Source organism: Pteropus medius, unplaced genomic scaffold (genome assembly GCF_902729225.1).
Source record: "Pteropus medius unplaced genomic scaffold, Ma_sr-lr_union100, whole genome shotgun sequence".
Classification (NCBI taxonomy): Eukaryota; Metazoa; Chordata; class Mammalia; order Chiroptera; family Pteropodidae; genus Pteropus; species Pteropus medius.
In genome coordinates, this window is record NW_024342473.1 from 5,639,441 (window position 1) to 5,661,463 (window position 22,023).

Consider the following 22,023-nt stretch of genomic DNA (forward strand, 5'->3'; position numbering starts at 1 on the left):
ATTTGGGAAAAGATTCTGATTCTATTAAAAATATTAAATAGAACCCAAGAGGCTATGAAGAACCAGGCCAACTGGTGCCTAAGTGCCTGGAAGATAAATATACCTAAGGAACAAGTAGCTGAGGCACAGTGCTAATCAGAATGTTTCCATAAGAGCATTAGGAGTCAAGAGTTCACCCTAGTTCTTTCAGAAACATGGAGACCAGGCTAGAGGTCAGAAGCCAAGGCTGGCAAATACTATGCAAAGCAGAAAGAGGAGTTAAGTTTTACAATGAACATCTGGAGCCTGACGATCTTCAACATATACAGGGTGCTAGCTGTTCGACAAAGTGTTAGACTTTGGCTTTATGTGTGAGGTCAGGATGAGCAAGGGGAGGGAGGTGTCTCCATTAGTAATTATAACAATGCCTGACATTTCTTTAGGATTTAAAGTGTAAATATTATTTTACACATGTGACATCCTCATGCTATTAAGATAAGCAAAGAAGAAACATTATTTTTGGTTTATAAATTATGCACACTAGAGATACTCTATAAATGTCTATTTGGTGGTTGATTTGTTGATTGAGTGATTGTTTCCTTGACTGAAAAATGATCCATAAGAAAAGAGACTGTTCTTCCTTCTCAATTAAGTGGGGTAGGGGGAAGGTGTAGCAATTTTATCAATGAGAGACTAACACTTAAATAGATGAGGTAGTTAGTCTTCTAACATCTGACTAATAAGAGGGCCCAGAGTTTAAACTTGAGTTTTCTGAGAACATATTAAGGATTATTTTCATTAATATGAACTATAAATGAGGATAATGGCCATACTCAAATAATTAGGTAGAAAAAAAACAGTTTATATTCCTCTCCAGAAATATGAAGCAGAAATTCTAAATTTTTTCTTCTCCTCTAGTAGTTTATTCCAGAGTAGTTTACTCATTCTTTTTTTTAATATAAAGCTTTTATAATTTAGATGCACATTAATAGTAACTTAATTTCCTCTTTTACGGTTTTTTTTTTTTTTTATCAATGAATGGGACAATTGGGTGAAAAAAAATTTAAGAATAGATGAAAGGAAAGCTGAAGTCTTTTCACCCAAACTAGATCTTAAAAGTTAATAAGTATTCTGTATAACATAAACATTGAATAGAATTGAGAAAAGCGATGCTCAAGAGGTATTTACTTGCTCACCATTAAAAACGATAGAGTCGGATTTTCAACCTAGCACAGTGGCCCCACATGAAACTGCCCTGAACATGAGGTTCTACCTTAGGCTTTCCAGGGTTTCTGTCACCGTGCTGTGGGGCCATGAGGTGCTTGATCTTCCTTTGGAAGAACTCACTGAATGGAGCATAGATGATTGACAATCTCCATCCGCCATACCTTTGAATCCACTGCATTTTAGAAATATGAAATTTCATGTACTGTCCACTAACTGCTCTGTCCCAAGTCATACAGTGAGTAAGTAGAAGAATTTGAAGGAATCAGGCTCTTAATTCTAAATTCTACTATTTTTATTTGATGATAATATCTTTAAATCTTATTGTCAAAGAGAAGACAATTAAATAATTGCTCTAATCTGAAGTGTATACAATTAGTTGGAGTTTTATTCACCATTTTATCCCAAAAATACAATCAAAATGGAATTAAAATGTAAATATTGTAGTATAGCAAAATAACTCCATCATTTAAAAGAAGAAAATATGGTTTCATAAAATATGGAGTAGAATTACTGCTCTCTTAATAGTTTAACAAATGGAATTTAGGCCAAAAGCTTAAATGTCAACAATCATCCTTTTGCAATAGGAACTATGGATTTTATTTTTTAAAATAAATTTTAAAAAAATAAAAATATAATAAATGAATTTTGGATAGCTGAAATTACTTCACTGTGTGGAAGCTCTTAAAATGAATTACCAAAGACTGAAGTAGAAGTAACTCTTACATTCAACTTGACATTTCCCATTTATTGCTTTCAGCTTTAAATGGCAAAGCATTGTTCTTATCATTAATAATAGCACTCAGCTATAGAAATTTTAAGTTATGTATGGATATTGGTTACAACAGTTGTGGCCCACTTAAGAAAACTTAATATATAAAAAATTTATTTATAAAGATTTGTGACTGATTATTAATACTAACAAAGAATTTCTTGCCTTCAGAAATGATTTACTGCAGAATATTTTCAGTTGTATAATGTAACCTATTTATTATTAAGCAATAAATGATTAAATGGTGACCTCTGAGCTACTGTCTCCTGAAGAATATTTACTACTACTGTGGTAACAAACAACCCCTGATTTCAGTGGCTTTATCTAAGAAAAGTTTATTTCTCGCCTATTTATATAGTCAGGGATGCTCTGCTCATGCAGTTAATTGAGGACCCAGACTGCTTCATTTCCTCATAACCTTTCATGATCACTGAGACCCAAAGAGGACTGTGGTGAAATACACATAGCTCTAAAAACTTCCACCTGGAAGTGACACGCCACTACTACTCTGTTTTATTGTAATAGCAAATCCCGTGGCCAAAACTAACCTCAAGAGGATAGGCAAGTCTACGGTCATGCTACCTTGAACAAGCCCGATCCCGTCTGATCTTAGAAGCTAAACAGGGTTGGGTCTGGTTAGTACTTGGATGGGAGACCACCTAGGAAGAACAGGTGCTGTAGGCGTAAAAAATAAAAAATAAAAAAAAATAAAAAAATAAGAGATTGTAAGCTGACAAGGTCTCTAGCAATCTGTGAGGTCGACCCGTGTTGCCTCACCTAAAATAAAAAAAAAAAAAAAAAGAGGGTAGGCAAGTGTAACCTAACATACCCCAGGAAAACTGACTAAATATTCTTGACAGATAGTAAATCGCAAGGATAATAGTTAACTTTTAAAGATATTTCTGAGTTTTTCATACATTCTAAAATATTATGCATATACTTTTTATAATGCCTCTGAAAATGCTCACGACCAAATATTATTCATAAAAAGAAAAAAACTCATTATTACAAAATGCAAGGAAAAACATTTATCTTCTAAATAGAAAATATCATCAGATGAGAATATTAATTCTAACACTTACGAAATAAAGTAAGCTTTTGTTAGAGAGAAAATAAGATTCAACATTATGTCAATGATCCTAAAGTTCAAAGTAAACCACCTAGTAAAAAAACATAAACGAGAGCTAAAATTTCATAACGTGACCTAAAGAAAAAGTTCTCCAAGTCCAGAAAAACTGTCGATTAAACCATATCACCCAGTGAGAAGGAATCAGAGAATAATATGAGAACATACTCTATAGCCATGATGGCCCATTGTTCATAGTAAATTCTAGCTTTTCATCATTACAGAGTCTGATTGTGGTCATATGGTCATTCCTACTTAATCTTTTTGTTTTTATTCACTTATCAAATATTTATTGTATACTTAATTATAGGCTAGACATCATATAGGTGTTAGGACAGAGCAATGAAAAAAACAGATGTACTCCCTACTCTCATGGAGCTAACATTCTAATGTTGGGGAGGAATAGACAATAAACAGAGTAAGTCCAGATGGTGATAAGTGCATACTTGTAAGGGGATAGAGAGGTACAGGGGGTGCTGCTTGAGATAGAGTTGTCAGGTAAGACTTCTATGATAAGTGATATTGAAGCAGAAATGTGAAGGAATCGAGAGAAAAGGTCATACAGGTGTCTGAGAAAAGAGTGTTTTAGGTAGAAAAACAATTGCAAAGACCCAGAAGGTGGAGCAGAACTTGTGTGTCAAGGAGCAGCCAAGGAGTTGGTGGGGCTAGAGTGGAGTGAGCAAGTAGATAGTTATAAGAAATGGGATCAGGGAGATATCCAGGTGTGAGATGATAGTGACTTTGGGGACATGGTAGAAAAAGGTTTTGAATTTAATTCTATGTGCAAGCGAAAGCCATCGGCAAGTTTTGAATAGAGAAGTGATATAATCTTACTTTCATTTTAAATGGATTACTCTGGTTACTGTGGAAAATAGTCTAGGACAGAAGCAGGCCAACCTGTTAGGAGGCTATTGCAATAGTTTAGATGAGTTAGCTTGAAATACAGTGAGAATGACGGAGGTGATGAAAAGGTTGAGGATATCATTTCAAGGAGGGCCAACAGCATTTGCTGATGGATTGGATTTGGTATGTGAGTGAGAGAGGTCAAAGAATATTTTGATATCATTTTATGGTAAAGTATAGAACCCCTTCTATGTATCATTACATAAGAATATGTAAAATGCACAAATCCTATATAACAACTACTGGTGCCCAAGGGAGGTTAAAAAATTTTTTAATTATACCCTCAGATTTTTTTAACAAAGCATATTTCTATCTGACTGGATTACATGTTACAATTTCAAAATGGATTCTAATTAAAAAAAAAAAAAACACCTGATGTGTATATAACATTTAATATCTACTAAGTTTAACTACTATGCCCATTACATGGAGTCTAAAAAACAATTCTTTCCGATTCATCTGTGGATTTAAGGGTTAGGTCTGGAGGATCAATGTAGAATTGAGGGCAGTTTAGAATAAGACAAGTACAGAATTGAGTATGTCATAGCAGTAAAGCCTTGTTTCAAAAAAGTATTAATTGCTACAGTTTCCTCCTAAAAGTTTTATTTAATACAAAGAATAAAATCTACCTTTTTCCTCAATAGTCGATTATACCCTGGACAGAGTTCTTCCATGGTATAATTTGAGCTATTTGTCTAATACCAGTATGACTTAAGACTGAGGGGACTATTAAAATAAATATTAAAATTTTAAATATTTTATATTCCAGGGAGAAAAGTAAAAAAGTGAATATCTGTAAATTTTATGAAACACAGATTTGAATGAATCTTGGGAAGACAAATTATCAAAAACAAAATATATAAGAATTATGGAAACTTTTGACAGCAAAGATCTGGAGGAAAAAGCAATTATAGTAATGAAACCATGAAAGAGAATGTAGAAATTATATTAAGTTGATAAATCATCAAAAAAATTCCAATGAGAGAAGAGAGGTTGTGTTAGGATTTGCTATGCATAGCATCACTTAGAGATAAATGATGACTGACATATAGTTAGATTTTCTTCACCTTTATTTCATCATTCCACTCCAACTGAAGAATCTCTCTGAGTCCTCCCCTTCCAATTATCCATTTCTTAAAATTAAAACCTCACCTCCTATATAAAGCCTTTCTAGACTTATATATGAGGATGGTATTTCTTACATCAAGCAGGAAAAAATAAAACTTCTCAACAGGCAGAAAGAAATATTTTTAAACAAAGTTTAGTGAGCATTTTATAAGGGAAAATCAATTCCCATATTTAAAAAGAAAAACAAAAACTTCTTATGCCAAAGCTCTATGAAAAACAGTCCTTAAAAAATAAGAACTAATTTGGAAAAATTTTGTCTCACTCAATTTCTCTGGCATAATTGTGTGCTCCTCTGGAGCTGGAGCTAAATATGTTTTGTTCCCTCTTGGTAAAAATAAGTCCATAAAAGGTCAAGAAAAATCACTGTTTTTCAAAATCATGATTAAAATGAGTGGGGGGAAAATGGCAGATATTAGATAATGTATCCAATATGACATTTCACCTTAATTATTTGCATGTTTAAAGATAAGTGTTTAGCATTTACTCATTAATTAATAGATAATTCTTCATTCTGTCATTCACTTTGTTAAAAAGAATAGGTATCTAGACTAGTGGTTTTCACTTCTGACTTGGGGGAGAAATAGGTTGAAAGAGACTGATTACTAGAATCATCAGGGGAGTATAATTTGAACCTCACCCCCACAAGACCCTCTCTCCTTATCTTTCACCCCAAGTTGAGAACCACTAGCTTATATGTGAATTGTGAATAAAAACAATCCTATCCTCTTGTTGTAAACATCTCATACCAGAGAAAGGAACTATCTCTAATTTCAGGAAAATACAACTCCTAAGACCTAACCTAATGGGTAACATCAGCATAGCTAGGCTGTATCACATGAGGTACTTACCTACTATTATCTGTTGAGTCTACAAAATACCACCAGAACACCTACCATGCAAAGAACACTGCTTATTAGACCTAGTACTTTAGTAATACCACCGTGACAGAGTCTGGGTAGTGTCTCAGAAAGAGATGGTAGGAGAAGGATATTTATGGACTTTGGGGTCTGGGCTCAAAAGATTTTAGGCAGATTTCCAAGATACAAAACAGATAGGGATTAGGCAAAATTCGTGACATAATATTTTCTCATTGATGGACAGAGTGAAGCAAATGCCTTGAAGAGAGTGTTGATAAATTAGCTTTTGCTTAAGAAGCCAGCTGCTTTTGCTCAGGTATGTAGTCTATTGCCAAGAAAGGAGGGCTGTTTAACCAAATGAGCAAATGATTTGCCTAAATGAAATTAGTTTTCAGAAATTTCCTGAAGTAAACGATGAGACTGTTTATCGGTTTACAGTCTTTCTGAATAAGAATTTCCTGTAACAAATAGTTACATTTTGCTGACACAAATGGCCTTGGTTATTAGTCCTAAGAGTTGTTATATGGATACAAGTGGTCTCCTTCTCACTAAAAAATCCAGCAGATGATTAGAAATTCAATTCCTAAAAGTGGGGGAGCAAATATTTGATAGGATTGAAAGCAAACAAAAAGGTTAGTTGGAGTTGTGAGCAGAAAAATGAGTCATAAATTCAGTACTTGGGAAGACAGGGACTAGTAGAGAAGCATAATGAGAAGTCTTGTTAGGTAAGTCATCACAGAGACCAGGAAAATCGAGAAGTGTCTGTTTATTTGCAGTGACTAAATAATATAACAGGTATAGACCTGATTATTTAAGGTGCCAGACAGATTGGAGAGGTCAATACACCCTTGTTTTTTAATTCATGCCGCAGCTGGGGAAGGACCTGGACCAGAAGGTAGAATCTCTAGTAGTGTGGTCAAAAGAGAGCATTAGGGGAAAACCGATGAGATTCAAATAAGAACTGTAGTTTAGTTAATTTTATTATACCAATGTTAAGTTCTTGATTGTGATCTCTGTACTGTGATCATATAAAATATTGAAATTAGGAAAAGCTCAGTGAATATACAAGAAGGTTTTGTTTTACAACTTTTCATAAGTCTATAAATATTTCCAAAAAAAGTTTAAATTTTATTTACAGGTTTCTATACTTATTGTTTGGTAATGAATCAGAGTCTAATTAGAGGTAATTTGTTCTACTTCTCTGGGTGCACCTTAATTGAGAGAACTAAGTACAAAAGCGTGATTTAGAGTGAGGGCACTCTCTGTATGGGCTATCTTGACACTGGAAAGTCATATGGCAAACAAATACTACTATATAGGGGAAGCCAAGTTCTATGTCAAGGTAGGCACAAAGTTCTTAATGAAGCGCTATGTGAAAAGGCAGTGAGGCAATGGAGAAAAGGGTACAGAAACCTTCCCCAAAGAGGGTGGTGAGGTTTGTGTTAAAGAACTCGGGGCTTAGAATGCAGAGAGATGGCTATACTGAGCTGTTCTAGGCAGAGCATCATAAATTCAGATCCTACAGGTGCCAGGCCAGGAATCTAAAAGGAGGCTGGTGAAAGACAATAGGAAATGAGGGGATTTGAGTAAATAACACGCACCTACCTAAAGGTGTTCAAATATTTATTATTTTTAACTGTGAAAGCATGTGGAGTTAGTTTATAGGCCACTAGAGCTCAGTACGGGCAGGTTCTAGATTTTAAGAGAAGGGAGGATTTTAAAAAGGATTTTGAGGTGGCTTTCTAGCTCAACATCAGTTGGAAAAGTTAAACCAGAGTTTAGGGCAGAAACCCTGTTCACGACTAAAGAGCTGATGTTTGATGTACTTTAGAAATAAGACCAAAGGCCTGGAATATTTTCAAATGTGACTTCTTCATTTAATTAAAAGCCTGCACGCAGAAAGAAATGAGGGCAGCAACTACTAGACTTCTGGTGAACGTCTCACTTTAAACCTTGACATATCACTGTGTGTGTTTTATTCATAAACACATTCTGAGAGTCCCACAGATTTCCAGCAATTTTGGGGTCCACACAGGAGGGAGCCTCTTATGTTTAAAAGTAAATAAATTTCAAAAAGCAAAAATTTTATTTGAGAAGCGATTCGACTATCTAGTTTGAAAATAGGAAGACTAACAGTAAATGAGATCAAATTACTTTTAACAAAAGAGTCAAATATGTTCTTTGAAAATAAGGGCATTCTTGTAAACAGTATAAAATATGCAAATGAAAAGAGATTTAGATAAACACTTGTAAGGAAGGAGAGTCACAATATTTTATCAGTAAAACAAATAAAATTTGATATTGAGTATCTACAAAAGATCCCAGGTTTGTTCCAGAGAATAAAACATTAAAGATTCTTCTGTTATTTGGGGGTTTTAACCAAATATGTAACTAGGGGACTCCTTTTTCTTCAATTTCTATAATCTCTCTCTCAGGAATCTGACTCCTGCAATAATAGCCAACAGAGGAAGCCTTAAAAACTCATAATTTTTCATAATAAAAGTATTTCGTAGAGAGAAATGAAATTATTCTTTTATATGAAAATACCACAAAAGGTTTTATAAACTCAAATATCAAAGGGTATAAGAGCTTAGAAATGGAACCATTATGTCAGTGTAATTTCATCGGCTTATTTCATTATTCAAGACTAACAACATCCCACCCTCAAAAAAAGAAATAAAGAAAAAAGGTAAGTTTCTAAATAGTGTAAATACATAAAAAATAATGACACATTCTTTTGCAAAAGTCTTCCATTCTCCCCTTCTCATAAGGATTTGTATATTATACTTTCATCATTTCTAAAGTAAGATAATGAAAAGAAGAGTCAATATCTTTGAAAAACCATTTCCTGACCACCTCACTCTGTTCTAACTTTTCTTTGTTTGCTGCCCATGATATATCATTTGAGCAAAATTAAACATCTCCGCAGAGGGAAAGTCAGGCTGCACAGCTTATTACAAGGGATGCATGTGTGTTGTAAGAACTGGCATAATGATATCCTGCTTCATAATGACTACTCCCAGGTATAGAAATCACAGGCATCTTTTAAAACCAGACAGAATTCTGACCATCTTGGCTGCATCTATTTTTCTGTGTTTCAAGCTTGATAGTTATTCCTTTCATAAAGATAATGAGTGTCACGCTGGATTATTCAACTTGACTACATCTGTTCTCTCTTGTTTTCTAGATATTACATTCATTGTATTTCACAGCGTGAGCCTCCAATCAAGATCCTGAATATTGCTTCATGATAAATGTCACAAATGAAGAAATGGTCCAGTGCCAAAGTCATTATCACAGCTCTGGCCCATCTCCTTGACAATGCCTCTCATTGTTCACATTTTTCCTTAGACAAAGGTACTACAGAAACTGCCTTTTTAAACTTAGAAACTTTCTGTCCAATATTTGTATAAATATGCCAATTGTGAATCGGCTGAAACGTCTTTCCTGTGTACTTCACTATTTGGAGTTATTCTCCAATTCTTTTTGTCAGCTCTCACAGTGCTCACCATCCCAATGCACTTCACCCTTTAGGATAGAAAAGCAAGTGATAGAGGGCAAGCAAGTGGTGCTGCATTGCACTGCCCCACAGCTCTCCTACAAAGCAGGATCTGGGAGATTCACAACACAAACCAGAAAAGAGATTTTTGAGTTAGCCTAAAAGCTTGATTAACCAGAATGCCCACGGATGTGGTATATTCTAGAATCAGACCTAAAGAGGATCAAGGGAACACAGAGTTCATCTCATCGAACCTCTTATATAATGTATAAGAACACTGAGGCTCAGAAAGGTTAAATAAGTTATATATAGCCACATAGCAGCTTGGCCACAGAGCAAAGACTTGAAACCAGAGCTCAGCTTTCTGGCATGCTCTCTGGGACGCCACGTGTGCCTCTGTTACTTACAGTAAATGAAATTTCTTTAAACCTAATCACCGGAATTTTTTCCATTATTTTAGACTTTTTAAATCTTTTTGAAACATTTCTCAAAATACAAATCCTATTTCTATCCTTATACATTAAGAACATTAACAATGACTGAACTTCTCTTAAATGACTGATTTGCCATAAGTTGGCATTTTGTAGATCAGAGATCATTGTAGAGTGAGGTAGATAAGAATTGTAAAAGTTGTAGGTGACCAGATGAAATCTATACTGACTCAAATCAAAATACCACTTTAAATATATATTGATTAGTTTCTTGTGGTTTTCTTCTTTTCCCGTAGTTAAGGGAAAAAGTAATTTGGGTTAGTTAATGGTTTCACATAACTGAGTCTTTTCTGCATTTATCTTGGGATTTAAATAACAGAACATTCCCTAATATAATCTAAAAGCCCAATTTTCTAACTCCAAACAATTTTTCCATGTATCTCAACAGAATCCATATTCAATTTAATTTAGTAAGTATTTTTCGGTTCTTGTGGTATATTTTAGAAGAAGAGGAAAAGTCAAAATAATACAAGGTTCAGTTCTCTCCTATATTTTTTCCTTTTCTCTTTACTGACATAGAAGCTCTAAGTTATACTTTTGTTTTTTTAGTTATTACCATTTAATTTTTAAATAGTGTCATCTTCCTAAGACCTTACCATATTTCTGGACTCTGATTACTTCCTTCTTTATTTTAAACATCAATCTCTTTCCTTTCTGATTAATGTATTTTTTTTTCAGATTTATAAATGTATTTATTTATTTTTACAGTTTATTTATTTTTATTATGGTGACATTGGTTAACAAAATCCAGTAAGTGCCAGGTGTACAATTCAACAGTAAGGCATATATATATTGCATGTGTGTTCACCTCTCATAGATTTCTTTCTGTCACCACATATTTGACCTTTTTTACCTCATCTACCTCTGGTAACCACTAGACTATTGTCCATGTCCATGAATCTCTTTTTGTCCTGTTTGTTTGTTGCATTTAGGTTTATATCTCACATATAAGTGATATCATATGGTTTTCAACTTTTTTTCTGTCTGACTTATTTCACTTAGCATGATTATCTCAAGAGCCATCCGTGTTGTTGCAAATGGCCATATTTTATCTCTTATGGCTGAGTAATATTCCATTGTGTATATGCACCACAGATTCATTATCCATTTATCTATTGTAGGACACTTCGGTTGCTTCTATGTCCTGGCAACTGTGAATAATGCTGCTATGCTATTAATGTATTCTTATATGGTTCTTCCAGTAGCAATTGAATTTCTTAGTCTTTAAAGATCTGCAACTATCTTTATTTCTCCTTCTCTCTTAAATGATAGTGTAGTTAGGTAATGAATTCCAGAATGACATATTTGTTTCCTTCAGAAATGTGAAGATATTCCTCCATTGGCTTCTTCCATCTAATGTAGTTGTAGCTTAGTAGTCCAATTTTCATATTTTGAAGTAATCTGTTTTTCCAACTAGCGGCTTTTAAGATTTTCAGTTTATCCATATCTCCTGCAGTTTCATTGTGATGCATCTAGATATTGCTTTATTTTTATTTATTTTGCTTAGTTCTCAAAATGCCCTTTTATCTGAGGATGTAGGGTTTTTTTATAATCTCAGGAAATTCTCAGCTATTTTCTTTTCACATTTTTTACTGCATTCCCTGTAGTCTCATTTTAGAAAGCCTAGTAAACATGTATTGAAGCCTTGAAATCACGTTTCCATATCCCTTATCCCTTAACTGCTCTTTAATGTTTTTTTAATCTTCTGCATAACTATTCTGTGTTCTGGGAGCACTCCTCAATACAAACTTCTAATTGGCTGATTATCTTTTCAACTATATCCAATCTTTGATTTATACTAAATTTTGATTTATTTAATTTTTTTCATTTCCAAAATGTCAGAGTGGTTCTTTTCTGCATCTGCATGGTCTTCTTTTATTTCTGCCCAAATACATTTTTTTTTTAATTCTATCTTTCTTTTATCCTTTTGGAGTTCCTATATAAACTTAAATTTTTTTTCAATAATGCCACTTTTTTCCCAAGAAAAATGAATTCATCTTTTAATTGTTGATTTTATTGGTTATCTAAACATTAGTTTTGAGTGATTTAAAATTTTGGTTTGGAAACTTGTTAATACAGAGTATTTTTTCTAACTCTTAGGCTTACATTTATCTCTGACTAGATGTTTTACTATCATGTCTACCAATTCTTCAAGTGACCCTTAAATAGATTCTATGAGACTCCTGACCTATGAAGATAAGAGGGATATCACTGCCAGGATCACTGAGCTAGTAGGTGGTTTATCTCAAATCCCAGTCTCTAGGCTGTGTCAGGGATATTTTGCTCCCCTAAATACACAAATGTGTATCCTTTTACGGACATTTTTACTCCAACAGAATGAACACCTGCTTATTTGACTTGCCTCTGGCCCTGGAGTCCAGAACTATTCTCTGCTCACCATTTTTCATCTCGTTGTATTTGGGGGCCAAGGTGCTATTGATTGCAACATGGTTATTGTAATGATAATTAGTTTGGCTTACCAAATATTTCCACTTTTCCTTCTAGGCACTTAGTAGGATTTTATTTCTTACCTTGAACATGGCCTTGTAATTTGATTTGGTGAATGAAACATGAGTGAACATGGCATGTATCTCCTCTAGAAGGATGCTATAAAAAGCTAGTGCATGACTCATCATGCTCTTTCACTTTGCCATAGCAGTTAGTAATGCCTCAAGTGCTGGTCCTGCCAGTCACCTGGATGTTGAGGTGAATACGTCACGGAACAAAGCCCAGGGTCAAATGACAATGGAAATGTAGCATGAACAGGAAATAAACTTTCTGTTTTAAGCCACTAAGATTTCATGTGTTTTCTACTGCAGCCTAACCTGAACCATCCTGACAGATTTTATATGTCTTTTCAATTAAAAAAATATATATATTCGTTATTGCTAAGTGTTTGGAGCAGAGAGAAGATTCAAAGCATGAGTTTACAATGAAATTTTGCTGGAAGTCCAATCTGTATCTCCAAGGAACTTTAAATGTTGTGATATAAATGAAATAAACATGCATGAAACACTAATACAACTGTGTATTTATGTGTCAAAGTATGCAGCTTCATTAATAAGTGTACAAATTGCTAAATTGAACATACTCAAGTTCTTCCTCAATTGTTTCAATTCTGAATGTGTTTGTTAAAACTTGGAGAAAGCCTTTCAATTCCTTTTCTTCTCTGCAAAATTCACTATTAGTAAGTTTGTTATTACTCAGTAAATTTCACTGTATGTTTTCAAAAGGTCCCCAGCCAGGACCTTCAGTAGATAGCACTGCAAATAAGCAAATTTCCCACTTTCTCTTTCTTTATTTCTTTGTTCCTTTGTTTCTTCGTTTCCTTTCCTTGTTCTTTATTCTGTCTATAACACATTTTTTCTACTCCCTTTAGAATCTGTTTGCCTCATGGATCAGTTTCCACCTACTTAAAAAGCTTTATCTCAGCTCAGAATCTGGTGTCAATCATGTGTGTCATAATCTGTTAACTCTTCCATCTACAAGTCAACTCTTCTATCCACAAAGGTTAATTACATTTTAATCATTAATTTATTCATTCTTTCAACAAATATTTATTAAACATCTGCTATAACAAGCATTATTACATTAGAGACAAAAGATGAAAATAATATAGTTCTCTAATCTTGAGGAGCTAAAAATCTAGAAAGGATAAGGATAAATAATGACATAAATGATAATATAAATAGTAAAAAGTAACATCCTCTGCTAGTACAGAGAAGATAAAGTTACCCATCTGTTCCTTCACTCCTGACAGTGAAAATAGTGTTGAATTTCTCAGTTAATTGTTGATTAAATTGTTTCCTATCAATTATTTTGGAAGGTAGTTTTATTTACAAAATAAGCAGATAAAATTTGCTTTCATTTTATTGTTGATCACTCAAACAAATTTTTTTTAATAAATATAAATCACATACCCAGTGATAGGCATGTAAGAGATCTAGAAACCTCTTTCCTTCCACCTTGTCTTTGGACTTGTACAACCATCTAATATTTATGTAACACATTACAGTTTTCAGAATCCTGTGCATATTATCTATTTTTTTTTCCTCAGAGCAACTTTTAGAGATTCAGATCAGATCTGAATCTAAGGTCTGCTGTTTCATCTATACTCTAGAATGTAACAAAGAGGTCCATTCTATTTTAAGTCTGTCTGGGCAGCAGCAAATTTCTTCTACAGTTCCTTTCACATTTTTTGTTTTCACTTTTAGGAACTTCATAAGGCCTGAAGGAATGATCTTCAAGATACTGCTGGAAAATCAACTGATTATAGTGAAAAAAGTCTGTCTTCTTTTATTTTTTTCAATGTAGTATACATCAAATAATTTCTATATTCAAAGAATTGGAATAGAAAGGGGTCATTGGGTTGTAGTTAAAGGCAAAACAAGAGGAAAGGGAAAATTCCTCGTTAGCCTTGTACTTTTCTTCATCACAAGTTTCTCTAATTCCAGTGGTAGAGAAATAGATGTACTGGATTGTTCTCCTTCTCTCTCATTCATTCTCATTCTCATTCTCATTCTCATTCTCATTCTCATTCTCATTCTCATTCTCATTCTCTCTCTCTCTCTCTCCCTCCCTCCCTCCCTCCCTCTCTCTCTCTCTCTCTCTCTCTCTCTCTGTCTCCCTTCCTCTCATCCTCCTTCCCTCTCTCCCTCTTTCACTCTTCATGTTATAATTAATATTAGAGCAATAGCCAGAAGCTAGGGACCTAATCAAAGTACTAGCTGTACTGTAATTCCACTTACATCTAAATTGACAAGGGGAAGAAATGACAAAGGAATTCTACCAAAGTCACCCCAGCAATTTTGAAATTAGAGGTCCTAATTTCTCAATTCTGGTGAGAAATTTGTTTGTCTTTCTCTACAAACTCTCTCTACTCTGTCTTCTAACTCAACATTTATCCCAATTTTTTTTTAATTAAAAAAAATTGTAAAAAAAAAACCTAACATGTTCATAGCATACATACCAAACGTAGTATGGGATTGTAAGAGAATTTGCTATTTTTAGAGAATAACCAGCATTTCAGTACAGCTGAAGTATCACAGGCATAGGACAAAAGACTTAGGCAGAGATTAGAGCTTGAATGAATTTGTACACCATGCTAAGATGTTTGGATAATTCCAATTGCAGGATTTTGCCTAATATTACATCATATCATATGCATAGTCCCACTTCATTAAAATTTGTCATATATACTATTTTAATAATTGTACATGCCATCAAACTGATATGATTTGTTTAAGGATAGCTTAGATATTGCGTATTTAGGTTTTTTGGGTTTTTTTTTCACTATTACAAAAATCACAAGGGTAAACATATTTAGAAAACTTTGCTTGTTATAGTCCATCTTTGATTGTTTCCTAGAAGAGGCAGTTCTGAAGTAAGACAAGAAAGATACTCAGCTCAAAGAAATCAGAAATAATCAGAATAGCCCAATTCTAAGTTCTCGACTTTCCTTAGATTAGAAAAATGTTGCCATCTAAATCTTTTAGACCATGCACCAAAGTATATTCTGTATATGGGCATTGCTACATGATTTGTACTATTTAATACTTTACATTTTTGTCTTAATTAAGGTCACATTAAGTTTTATGAATTTAAGGCTCTCTATGGAAAAAATAGGATTTTTCTATTTAATCTCTCATTATGACATTTTCATTAGTCTCTACGTTTTCATTGTTCCCTCTGAGAAAAGGTAGTATGTCATATCTCATCCTTTGACTAGGAATATTCTATAAGCATAAATTAAACTAAAAAGCTTCTGCACAGCAAAAGAAATCATCGACAAAACAAAAAGGCAACCAACTGAATGGGAGAAGATATTTGTAAACACCTCTGATAAGGGGTAATATCCAAAATATATAAAGAACTCATACTACTCAACAACAAAAAAATCAAACATTCCAATTAAAAAGTGGAGATGACATGAATAGACACTTCTCCCAACAAGACATAAAAATTGCCAACAGATATAGGAAAAGATGCTCAATTTCACCAGCTATTACAGAAATATATATCAAAACCACAATGAGATACCACCTCACACCTGTCAAAATGACTGTTATCAACAAGACAAGTAACAAGCATTGGAGAAGTTGTGGGGGAATAAGAACCCTCATATGCTGCTGGTGGAAATGTAAATTGGTACATTTTGGAGGTTTCTCAAAAAGTTAAGAATAAAATTACTATATGACCCAGAAATCCCTTTTCTGGGTATCTACCCCCAAAATTGGAAAACATTTATCTGTAAAGATACAGGCACCCCAGTGTTCGTTGCAGCATTATTCGCAGTGGCCAAAACATGGAAACAATTGAAGTAGCCTTCGATAGATGATTAGATGAAGAGATGTGGTACATATATTCAATGGAATATTACTCAGCCATAAGAAAAGATGAAAAACTACCTTTTGTAACAACATGAATGAATCTTAAGAGTTATCACACTAAGCGAAATAAGTCATATGTGGAATATAAAATTGAAAGCAACAAACAAACAAGACAAACAAAAACCCATAAACACAGAAAACAGTTTAGTGGTTGTCTAAACTAAACTGGACACAGAGGAAAAGGGAGAAGTGGGGAAGGTAGAAAGAGGATACAAATATATGATGACAGAGGAGATTTGACTTTGGGTAGTGAACACACAGAACAATATACAGATAATGTATTATAGAATTATACACTTGAAACCTATATAATTTCATTAACCAATGGCACCCCCAATAAATTTAATTTTAAAAGTTATATTTATTAAGACAAAATAGGAACAATTCACAGGATTTTTAAAACAGGATAGCTCTTCTTAAAAGTATACTAGAAAAACCTTTTCTTAAATAACTTAGTCATGGACTTGTAGAGCAGGAAAAAAACTCAAAATCATCTAGCCCAATGTTTCCCACATGCTGTTAGTGGTACAAATTGCAAACTGCATAAATGATGCAAACTGCATAACCATGGAAACATAATTCCTGGTATGATTTTTGCTAGTGGTCCACATGTGTACTTTCTTTAAATTGATATTTTTTAATTCATTTTTAGGGTTACATTTATTGCAAGTGGTTTTAATTTCTGTTACTTATTTTAAATTTCCTTTTCAAATATATTTTTGACAAGTTAGTTTAGACATTGAAATATGGTAGACACAAAAGTGGACAGTTGTTATATAAACATATAAAGGCCTTGAAGGAAGGTTCATAAATAACCAAAGTTTGTGAAACAATGATTCTAGGATGACCTTCTCCTTTGATATATAGAACCAGGGAGATGAGGTTATTTGTGATCAATCATCCAATCTAAAAGTAGCATTCAGGCCGCCTGTTCCTGGTCCCGTTTTTTGTTCACAATCCTACTGTATCTGTAATACTCTCTTTCAACAAAAATATTCATTCTTGTGTTTAAAGTAGGATGAAGTCATATCTTGTGAATGAAAAATATGGTAAGATTAAGAGAACATATTTAAAGTTTCTTCTTTTTAAGAAGTAGCTGTCATTCTCATCATAGGTAGGGAAACTAAGTTGCTGTCCTTCATTGTTCCAATGCCATTTATTGTGGGTGCACTGAGCCAGTATTGTGGAGAAAATAGGTTATTATAGGGAAATTTGGCTTTGACAATTATATAATAGATTTACAGTCAATTAGATGAAAAATACTCCATTAGGTAAAGTGAATGTACCAATTACTGTGAAGATGGCCTACTGCTAATAATATAATTGAAATTTAGAGAGAGAAAGGCTCAGCCATCCAGAAATTGACTATATCAGGGACAGTAATACGAGCATGTAAACATTTGTGCTCAGCCATTTTCAGTTCTCAGAATTTTCCTAATCGAATGTCATTTTCATGTATATATTAAAATCTGGCCATGTAATTAGCTCCAAGATGTTTTAATTCTTTACCATAAAATGTAATAAATAACAAAACACCTACATATCTCTCCGCTGTAATGCAAGACATGTAGGCATGGAGCATTGGTAACCTAAAGATGGTATTTTTGAGATAAAACAAAAAACAAGCCTATAGCCAGGTCGGTAATGATTGCTTTTTAGTTCATCTTGGAAGGGAGATATTTTAGACTCACTGACAGGAAGAAAAAAGAAACGTATCCACATAGTGTGCTCTCTACAGCTGTGAAGTCATTGTCAGTGGCCAGATGCCAAGGTGCTTCAATCTCAATCGAACAAAATGGGAACAAGTGTTTTCTAAGAAACAGTCCTGCAAAGGGATGGCCTAGTATTGAATTCTTTTTCATCTTCAATAATTTTGTGGCCCATATAAATTTAAAATGTAAAATGAAATATTTATCAACAATCAAAAACAGACATGTCCAACTCCGTTATCTGAATTCAAGGCTTCTTTCATCTCAGAGAATAATAGCAGGCTGCATCAGACGGACACTCACCTTGCCTCAGTGAAGCCTCCTTTCAGAGGAGACACTATGAAATTTTAACCCCGACAGTTCAAAGGAGCTTCTCTAGGGAATGTTATTCTAAATTCAAGTAAGAATTAAATACAAGGTGTTCACCAACTTTATTCCAGGATTTAAAATTATTTTTTATCTGTAAAATACAATAATAATGACTAACATTTAAGCCCTATTATGTGCCCCAACAGTAATAAATGTTTTTGTGCTTTTAAAACTTATCTTTATAAAGTTTTGCAAAGGAAATATTAATATTTGCCATTTTATAAATGAGCAAAATAAGCCTTAAATATGATCTATAGCTTATCAGCTATTAAGGGCAAAAACTGCATATGGACTGTGATCTGTTTTTCTCTTAAATACTGATGTCTTCCCACCTCTGTTTGCTTTCAAAATTTCTTCTTTCCTTAATTTCCTGCCTCCACGCCTAGAAAGGCCTCCTTTCATTTTCTACACTGTAGGTGAGGTTCCACTGGCATTTTTGGTACCTCTACCTCAATGCCTTTTTCTCCTGTTTCCATACTGTCCTTTGCCATTTCCAGATTCCAATGCTTTATACTGCACTTAAATATCATCTGCTGCCTGGATCTCCCAGCCATATCTGAGTCATTTCTACAGGGCCCAAAAGGACTCTCATAGGCACCTGGTCCCCGGGTAGTTTTCAGAGACACCTTATTGACCTTGCTCCTTAACACTAAGTCTGGACTTATATATTCAACTAATCTGTCTAGTTCATTTTTTATTTTCCTTTTTCCTGATTAAACTGACTTGTAATTTCAATCAAACTACTGAAACCAATTTAACCTAAAATCTAAAATTGAACTGAAAATTATAGCTCTTCTCAAAACCACCTAGCAAATACTTAGGCATTTTTTGCTATTGTTAGATTCTGTCTTATTCCATTTCTTTCCAAAGCTTCCCTGAAAACTAGTAAAAAAGAACATAGACACAAACAATAGAGAAATTTGCTGCTTTCCTCACATTCTTAGGTTGATGGGGTCTCCAGACTTTCAAACCATCATCCCCCCATTCCATTCCAGTTGAATATTGCTGAATAGAGATGTATCATGCCACACACACACACACACACACACACACACACACACACACACACACACACACAATGTCTAGGATGGGCATAGGCAGGGTAGAAAAGTTGATTCAGGCTGACATGGATGCAGCAGTTTTTTAAAATGTTTTGCTACTTATAAGGCACAAGTGATGAAAATATCTATTTCCAGTATACTAGGTCTTTCATAAGACATTTGTGGACCATTGCTTGAGTCATACTACTTATTTCCATTAAAACAAGGGACTTCTCTTAAGACTTTAATCGTTTTTAACAGCTTCACTCAGTATTCCAGCAAATGTCCTATTTAATAGAACCCAAATAACTGCTAAGAAATGTGCCCTGTCCTTGCCAAAAATATATTCTTTGTTTGGCATTATGTTCTGGCTTAATCCTCATGACGCCATGGAGAGAGCTGTATTGTCCCCAGGGTAAAGTAAGAAAATCAGAAGATAGAATGTCACAAACCAGGTCTATCTCTAAAGTCCATACTCTGTTAATATATGTCTACTGCTTCCCAATCCATTTATTCCTTTTATGACACTGCCTTTGGCCCATATATTGTTTTTCCTAGATGATAGTGAGGAGATTTTATTTTTTTTCTTACTTACATCATTAATGAGCTTGGGTAACTTGCCTTACATGTGTCGCAGGCAGTTGCCATATAGAATTTCAATTTTTCCAACCAGGCAGAGCTATGTGTTTTTAAAACCCAAAGCAAATGTCACAGTGTGAACTGCCAGTGGGCTCCTCTTTGTTAGCAACATAAAAAGAAGTCCATTTCACTCCAGGAATAACGGCCTCTTCCCCTTTATTCAGCACAGCACACAAGACAGTAAAGACTCTGTCAAACTATTTATGGAAATCATTTGTGATTGCACTTGAACTTTCAGGCAGTTCTGCCCAGGCTCCATTCACCATCTCCAGGCATCCTGCCAGCCTGACGCACTCACATCAGATGCATTAAGACTTCATTTCTTGTTGTCATACTGGTATCCTATCACTATTGCTGTAATAAAGAGCTTTATTTCAGAGCCAAACAATTATTTGCTAGGATATGTTGAAGCTAGAAAGTTGGTTTGTACCTCAAGGAGCAATGAGAGTGCAAGGAAATCTGCTCTCTTGCTGCTCCATTGATTACTGGAGATAGAAAGGGATGGATAAGAATTTAAATGTTCTTCTTCAGAGAATTTTTCAAATGGGTTTTGATTAAGCACAAGATTTTTTCATAAGGGCTACCAAAATTGTAGTCCTAGTTTTAAGTCAAGGAAGTAGTCAGATAAATCGAAACTTAAGACCAAATACACAAATGCAGAGATCTATATTTCCATCTGCTGTGAATTTGGAAGGAAAAGGAAGAGGCATAAAAGATTTTCTCATGGCTCCTAAACTGAGTCTTAAAAGACAAGCAGAAATAAACCAGCAAATAGTGGAGGAGAGGACCTGGACAACAGCACAGAGAAAAGAGAGAGTATGGTATCTTGGAAACTAGAAATATTTCCAGGTGACCCACAAAGCTACATAGAGTCACCCAACTGTTCTGCCATCATATTGTTCATGTGCTTATAGTAAACTTATTGCCCCCCTGAATCTCAAATCCTCTGTTCTTCTTGAATTTATATTCAGACTCAATACTTTGGAATCTTTTTTAATTTCTCCTTTTGCCTCACCTTCCCATTCAATCATCAAATTTTATCTCTTCCTTTTTAATATTATTGTGAATATACTAGACCAAATCCTTTCTATCTTATTTCTAGACTATGGCAATAACTGCCTTCTCTTTCTGTTCCCCAAAATATTCCACTAACTGCTATTAGGTTGATTTCCTTGAACTTTATTATGTTGCTCCCTCCTCAAAAATCTTTAATGCATTTACAGCATAGAGCCCATTCTCTTGGCCAAAGAAGCAAATGATGCTTACTCTTGCTCCATACTGCTTTTTCTAACCACAGCTATCAATATGCATCTATATAACACCCTGTTTTCAATCAAATGGTTCTGCTCATTTATTCTATTTCCCTACTCAGAGTCTTTATTTGTACAACTGCCCATGCTTAAAATTCTTCCCATTGAATCCTGTATGTTTTTAAACAACCTCATTCACTCTTTCCATGCAGCATTACAAAACAAAACCACAGCTATATTTCCCTCTTAAGAATCAGCATAATTTGATATTTTAATAACAAAATTAGTGAAGAAAAGGAAATTTATGTTTATCGAGAACCTACTAAATGCCAGGTTATTTAAAACTCTAGGAGTTAAGTTGTTGTTTTACAAATAAGGAAACTGCAGTTAAAAGAGGCAGAGTAACATGGCCAACATCACACAGCTAAAATATTTAAAACCCGGTCAACAGAATTCCAAAGCATTTGGTCTTTTACCTATGCCATACAACCCTTTCTAAATCAACCACCATTGTTGTCATCATTATTATTGCTACCAAAAACCTAGCATTTACTATGTACAAACTATGTGCTAATATCTTGAGATGATCCAATAAATGTCTAATAGGCATTCCAGAAGAGATGAGAGAAAATTGGGGGAGCATAATAT

The 22,023-nt window shown here is 34.1% G+C and overlaps 1 pseudogene; it reads left to right on the plus strand.

The window, feature by feature from the left end:
- The first annotated feature begins 2,540 nt into the window (after positions 1-2,540).
- Positions 2,541-2,659, plus strand: LOC120604648 (uncharacterized; annotated as a pseudogene).
- Positions 2,660-22,023: the final 19,364 nt, after the last annotated feature.